Source organism: Vigna radiata, chromosome 2, assembly GCF_000741045.1.
Source record: "Vigna radiata var. radiata cultivar VC1973A chromosome 2, Vradiata_ver6, whole genome shotgun sequence".
Classification (NCBI taxonomy): Eukaryota; Viridiplantae; Streptophyta; class Magnoliopsida; order Fabales; family Fabaceae; genus Vigna; species Vigna radiata.
In genome coordinates this window covers 7,680,421-7,688,534 of record NC_028352.1, presented here as the reverse complement: position 1 = coordinate 7,688,534, position 8,114 = coordinate 7,680,421, and the positions used below count along the sequence as shown (strand labels likewise).

The 8,114-nt window shown below is 29.0% G+C and overlaps 1 pseudogene; it reads right to left on the bottom strand.

Moving 5' to 3' along the window:
• Nucleotides 1-3,290: 3,290 nt before the first annotated feature.
• On the bottom strand, nucleotides 3,291-4,628 carry LOC106755576 (annotated as a pseudogene).
• Between the last annotated feature and the right edge of the window lie 3,486 nt (nucleotides 4,629-8,114).

Genomic DNA, 8,114 nt, shown 5'->3' with positions numbered 1-8,114 from the left:
ATACCAGAAAAAGAACCCGGTCAATCTCGTTTCACCAGTGGGAAATGTACAGTTTCATTTATAGGGCACCCAATCTAAAATTCACGTTCTAAAAGAAAAAGTGAAATCAGAATGTGCAATCAATATGAATCACGCCAAACAATGTGTATACCGATATTTGGTATTAGATTTGCATATTAAGATTATAGATTACGGATTATGGATATGAATCAATTTGATGCATAAAGAACCATTAAATAAGGGGTATTTCGTGGGAGTAACGAATAACTTAAAACAAATCATTAAATGACTTATTTTTTTGAAAGTTAATTTTTATTCCAAAAATTCTCACTACTTAACTTCAAAGTACTTTATTGTTTTGATTATCCGCAAACAGAAAACAGGTTTGTGGTAAAATGATGAAGTGCCTCTATAATAACAATTTTAGCATCTATAAATATTTTTAAAATATTGACAAAAATCGCATTAATGCATGTAGGTGCTCTAGATGTGGCTGGATTTGATTTCTTTAATTTAAAATTTATATACTTGGATTTGGATGAAATATTAAATTTAAAATACATCAAACCAGTATTCTTTTATTTACTTTGGCGGATTTATCTTTTTTATTATCCTAAACAAACATCATTATTTTTTTTTTAAAATTTCAATGAAATATTCTAATTTCTTTCTTTTGGATCATATTAGAACTTCCTGTTATTTTATTTAAAGGAACCCTGTTATCTAGTTATAGTCTGTTGCCTTTCAACTTCAAATGCATATTTGCCAAAAGTGTAAAGATTTTAAAACCTTAGAAACATCAAAGGAAAGAAAAAATCATTAACTAATAAAATCATAAAAGTACATGTTTTAAAGAACAATAATACTTTGACAACATTTTTTTAAAAACATTTTAATACCATTTGGTCCATCTTGATTTTTATCATTATTACTATTAATTCTGGAGTAATTTTGGACCAATCACATAATAATAACATATAGACGATATTGCATAGTCCTTGATAGTTGCATTTACTATTTAACTTAATCAGTTATTTTTTTTTATTGATTTTTCTGCCATGTTACGGTATTATTGTTGCTCTATCTGCTTATATACAACTGTTGTCTTCTTCATTCAGGGTCCCTGTCCTAGTGCTACCACCCATTCCAAGAGATCTATCAAATGACTTGATTGAATGGTTTGAAAATTCTCATCATATATTTAGTAATCTTAAGGAAATAATGCTATCAGCTTATTTTGAGAGAATTAAAAAGCTTCAAGACATGCCAAAAGAAGCAATGGATATCATCTGGTGGCCTTTCACTCAACACCAACTTGTTCCTGATGGAGGGGTCACAGTAATTGATTCACGCTGTGGTGAGAACTTTTCTATCTTCAAGGTTTGTTTCTGTGAAAATCTTTATTTATATTATTAATTTTTTGATTTGTTAAGTTTTGCAATACAAACTTTAGTGGGTTGATGCACTGTGTTGAGTTTAACTTACTGCATCTAGATCTGTTTGCATAAACTTTTTCATGAATAATTGAAAGAAAAAAAATATAAGGAAACGTGAACTAAGTTTATATAAACTAAAATTAGCTTATACATGTGGAAAAAAAATTAACTTGTGATGCATAAGCTTATTTTAGCTTATAGAAAAACTTATTTCATTTTTTTTTCTTCTCTTATAAGTGTTTTTAGAAAAACTTATCCAAGCAACCTTAGTGCTTACTTTGGAATAATTTTTTGGGACTGCTGTTTTTTTTTTCATATTGAGGATACCTAGATTTGACATCACATTATTTTTTTGCAAGGTTCAGAAGACAGAAGTCATAGCACCACAATTTGATGCATGTGCTAGTTGGTGGAGTCAAGGACCTGATGCTATAATGCAGGTCATTCTCATAACTTTTTTAAGTTATTAATTCTGTTAATCAAACTAGTAATAATCAAATGCATATCCCAGGGACATCACTACATTTACTTACATATCCTATTCTTCCCAGCCGGGCGACTGGGGATGCCATGGTCAGCCACAAAAGTTTTAATTCTTTTTCTTAAATTTTGTATGTAAAAGTACTTTTTTTCACCCTATTGGTCACCCTTCTAAAACAATTCTGCCTCTGACACTGTTCTTCCTGTCTTTTACTGTTGAATATGTATGCTTATGAAAAAATGTTATCTCAATGTTTTGGAATTCTAATTCCTCAAGGCTCTGGACTTTGCATAGTCAATTCGAAACCCAAATAAAAAGCAGACTTGAATAACTTTTAGGTTTAATGAATCTTCATGACATGGAGCTACTATACAATTTAGCATATTGTTATTTGATACCAATCGTGTTTGGCATATTTAAACTTGGACGCCCCTTCAAGCTATCATACCTAGTTTTGCTTTAATGCCATCTTTCCATTTAGGTGATTTCAGGCTGAGCTTGCTAGGGAAATGGGGTATACTGCTGCTAGATTTGGGCATGTAATGTTCCCTGAGAATGTTCATGCGCCAGTCTTAAATTGTGCTGAGCTCTTGCTTCAAGGCGTGGGGAAAGGTTAGTATGTCCTTTTATTAATTTCNCATTATATGCACNTGTGTATTAAACTATCGAAATTCTACATCGACAAGAAATATGATCAATGCAGTTCTTATAAGGCCAGAGTTGGCCTCATTTTAAAATCTGGTTTTATGTGGTTAAATTAAACCCTTATCCCAAACTCTAATATAGTATCAAAGTCTATTTGTTATTGGGAAACCTATATTTGTTTTGTTTATGCTCTAGATGAATACTACTAGCCGTGAAGGGGTATTGTTATTGGACTGCTTGTATTTATCCACACTTGAAATGTCCAGTTCTGCTCTGGGTGAGTGGTCATGTTAGGATCTCACATTGACTAGAGTCTAGATGTGACCAAGGCTTGAGCAATTCTTTATTTAAAAGTTAGTTTTATTGGATTGAGCTAGGACTTAAGCCTAAATTCTGATAAAAACTAATAAAAATTGCCTACGGGCTATTTGTAGTATTGTATTTAACTTATCTGAATTCTAATAGTGCTATTTGATACTTTAGTTAAAAATATACGTTTCAGTTTGATAACACTGATATTTAGAAATGTTTGCCAATGATCATTGTTTTTGGTTTAAAGTCACAGATGGTCGAGTAATTTAATATATAAATTCCAGGCTGCAGATTCAGCATAAGCAGAAGTTAGTATGCATTAATTAATCAGGACTATTGTTACTTATATTATATTAGGAAGCTAGGAACAATTATACGGTTCTTATCTTGACTAACAAAAATAAAAGAGAGTGTGTGTGTGTGTGTGTATATATATATATATATATATATATATATATATTCATCCTACCTTTGTAGATCAAGATATTTTATGCGTGACGGTGCCGTGATTCATGGAGATATGGCTGCAGCAGTCCATTGGCAAACATTTTTTTTAGTCAAAAAAAGAGGTACAGTTTTGACAGATGAATTGACATTCTCCATAAAAACCACAAAAAATAATGTATGGTAATATACAGGAAGAGGTGGAAGTAGTTATGCAGCATACCTTACGACTTTTGATGAGTTTGTTTTGAGCCTCAAGCTTTGCTCGAGACTGTCGCCTTCTGAGTATACCATGATATTGTTTAGCATTGACATAAATGGGACCATCTTCTGCAAGCTCAACAGGTAATGCAATTCTGGTGGATGCTAATCCCAGCATCTGGGGTATTATTTGTGGTTGATTCTAATAAGTGTAAGAGACAGTGACATCATATTAAATTGTTATGCTATGAAAGAAAAGTGTACTAAAACCTCATCTGAATGAAGATCAGGCATTATAAAGTGTACTTTAGAAACTTACAATAGCCTATGGTCCATAAGCAACTATTGAACTGGCAAAATAAGGATCACCACAGGGGTAAGGAGTATGGGCCTGAAAAGAGAGAGAGAAATAGCTAGTTGATAACTGGAAACTTGAAGCAGAAAATTCATAAACAGTAGCTTCACATTATTGAGAATCATTTTGATTCTCCTAACTGTCTCATGACAGTTATTTCGTTTTACCGTTTTGTGTTTTCCCTTTCTCCCATGGAACTCTATATATAGAGTTCCTTCCCTCTTTTTCCCGTGTGTGATGTAAGACAGACTCAGAATACTTTCATGTTAATAATAGAAAAAGTGTACGTTTTTCTTACTCACCTCGTCACGATCTATCTTTTTCTCTTCTGCATCTCCGGCAACCGCCGTGCCGGAACGCCGTCGACGAAGCCTCCGACGCTTTCTCTCTCCATCGCCTCAGGCTCTCTGCTCCCTCGCTCTCTCTCTTCCACTCATTCATTTTCCAACTTATGCCACGCATGCAAAGAAGATTACGTTTAATGAATTGTCTGGGCCAGCTGAGGCATTGGGCCTGTGCTGGGCCATTCTCATAACACATACCATTGAATGACTGAAATCAACTTGTGAACAATTGTACATAGCAGTATCAGGATGATTCGACAAGAAGAATGGCTTCATTTAACCTTCCACATGGCAAATTCCCAGATCTTGAACTGAAAGAGCAATGGTTTCAAGTTTGAGTGGTTTAAAGGTAAGGCAAGGAATATCAAATTCTACAAAAGAACGTGCAAGTATAATGCATGATACACATTAGAGGAACAACCTAGCCATTAATATAATATATATATATATATATATATATATATATATATATATATATATATATATATATATATATATATATATATATTATTTGATGAGATAATAACAGATTGATTAAGAGACGAGATAGATAAAGTTATACATGACAAAAACTCTAATATATGCATAGAATAACATAGTATTTATGTTGTATTATTTTCTTTAAGTTTATTCACTTCATCAAGTGTTGGATAATCTTTGTGTTCATTTAAAAACTTGTTATTTATGAAAATCTAGAGTTTTTTAGTGAAAAAAAAATCTACTTTGATGTTTAGGAAGAAAGAAAAAAAAAATCATTATAGATTGGTTAAATAGAAATAATATACTTATAAAAAAAGTATAATTCTTTAGTTTTTATATTTTAATCATATTTAACATAAAAATCATACAATAATCATTATACTATAATAAAATCAAATCTTAAATACATTTAAAATATAAGAGAATAATATCCGAGCAAGAAGATACCTTTACTTAAACAATATTCTATATTAAAATAGAGGTTGTATTTATTCGTTTCCTTTTTAAAAGGTTATAAAAATTTACGTTGATGACAAAAGTATTATTTTGCATTACTGACTGCTTAAAATCTCATTAATGCCTAGTTGACTTGAAAGAATTTGGGAGTGTCTAATTGAGTGGATTTAAATATAAATATTTTTGTTGTTTATTTGAGTGGATTTGGAGATAAGTGAAAGTGTATTTGGAAGTAAAATTTAGGAGAATTAGTGTATGATTTAATTTATGTGACAAATTAAAAAAATTTACTTTTAAATTTATTTTCACTTATCTCCAAATTCATTCAAATAAACAAAAAAAAAAATTATGTTCAAATCCTCTTAAATTTAGTGAATTACTCTCCCTCAAATCCCCCTCAAGTGAACAAGTATAAATCCATTACTACCTACAATTTTGGTAATCCTATTTACATTATATGGGATGTTTTAATCTCATCTTCTGTTAATGTCATAATATTATCTTCTCAACGATATTATAATCTCCATTCATATCAAAATAAATTATAATATTATTTATTTTTACACAACTTTAAAATTATTATATCCACTTCTTTAATGTAAGATTATCTAAAACATATCATTTTTAAAATTATATTATTATCTTTTAATTAGTTAGAGTCATAGTTTATAAAAGTCAAAATTTATGTCATGTTTACATATAAAGTAATATCAGATATTACATGAATAACTCTAGTAAAATAAAATAAAAGAAGTAACATGCTAAATTCAAATTCAAATAACTAGTAAATGACATATAAATATTAAACTTTGTTGCATATTTAATTTGAAATTTGTGATAAAATATATCAAATAACTATTAATTATTCTATAAAGTATACAAGTCAACAATAGTCTTCTATTTCTTGGATTGAGAATTATTCAGAGATTGATTAAGGTTTTATAGTTAGAAATGACAAATAAATTTATTTGTGTAAATATTATTTGAATTTGTTTTTTTTTTATGAAGAATTTTTGTATTAATTAAATAAGAATATTGAATATGAATAAGAATAATACATGACTTTTCAATTGGATATAAAAACAAAGATAAACTCCTTTAAGAGCTAATTTCTATAAAAAAATAATAATAACTTCTTTTAAACAAATGAAATAGTTATTTTTAATGTTTTTTTTTAACTAGTATTTCTATTTTAGCTTCTCCCATGCATAAAATAGATGGTTATTTTATATAGTAAATTTTTTAAATAAATATTTTACATATTAAATTCTATTTTGTTATCGAAATTTAAAAAAAGTGTTGAAATTTAATTTTGAAATAAAAGTATTACTTTAAAATGCAAGTATTTAAAAAAAGTAAGTACAGAATAACGATAAAAGAAGCGTGATTTGAAATTACTAAAAAAGTTCCCCATAGTTAAATCAAATTACTCTAAAATAAATATTAAGATTAAAGTTGAAAAAACCAAGAGTACGAAAAAGATGATATTCTAATTTAAAAATAAGTGGTGAAGACTATTTCTTAATTATATACGTGAAAAACTTGAGATATAATTATAATTCAAAAGTTTTTAATAAATCAAATATAACTTGAATATTATAATGTTTTAATGTTTTATGAATGAGAGGATTAAAAAACATAAAAATCATGAATATAATTAAAGAATAATTTAAAAAGTTAAATAAATTATAATTTTATTTTATTTTTACATAATATTAAATTTGTTGATAAATTGATTTCGTTAGAAAAAAAGTCTAAATCTCATTTTTATTTGTTTTGGGCTTTTAGTTTTATTTTAGGTTTTTTAGGTTTTATTAGCGAATATACAGAGATATTAAAAATTTATGTAAATATTTTGAAGTTATATTATATAAATTCATAATTTTTTACCAAATCCACAGTTTCCTTCAACACAGCCTCCAGCACTTGGGACTTGTCCCCCATCCTGTGCTTCTTCTTGTTCTTCTCCTTCTTCTCTGTGTATCTCCAGAGCTACCAACTTTGCTCTCACTACCAAAACCGTTCAGAAATCAAGAGTTAGCGTGCCTGCCTGAAGAAATGCACCAACCGAAAGAGTTGGCACTAAGTACAAGTAAATAAAAACAGGAAAATAATATTCTGAAACAAATTTTTGAGACTATTTTGACATTGCACACGTGTCAAAACGTGGTTGGACGATTTTAAATTAAAAAAGCTGAAACAATGACATATTTGGAAGAAAAAAGCCAAAGTTTTTTTTTAATTTAAAATCGTCCAATCACATTTTGACACGTATGCAGTATCAAAATAGTGTTAAAAAATTAGTGTGAAAATATCATTTTCCATACAAAGAGTGTGTAAACTGCAAAGGACGGATGGTATGGTATGGTATAGTATGGTTATGGGTAGGAGTAGACAACCTAACTGTGACCCCGAAGTTTGGGATTGAAGATTGAAACGATGTAGAACAACAACCACTCTTCACAGCACAGAAAAACACAAACACAAACTCTTATGGATTGCATATGCAAGTGAAAGAAACCATGTTAGAGTTACAGTAGCAGTAGAAGTATACACATACATTACATGCTTAGGGCCACTTGCTCAGTAACATACTAATAGTCACATGTTTATCTATGCTTATCCTACTACCCTTCACATTTTTTTTTTCTTTAAATTTTGCTTTTTTAGATGTGATAATGTTTTTAGAAAATATAAACATTCTCATAATGTGACGTTTTATTGTGGACATATAAAGCTCATTCCCAAGCTATATGAATAATTAAGATAAAATCTAAAATAAAATGACAAATCTTAGATCATGAATTTTTTATAATAAAAATCCAGCAGAAGAGATAGTGTATCAGTCTGAAAGTCCAACATGTGACTTAATAAATGCAAATTTTTGTCTTGCTTCACATTATTTCACATTGTATTTTTATATTTGTGCTGTAAGCTATTTGTTTAACTTTTGATATGTA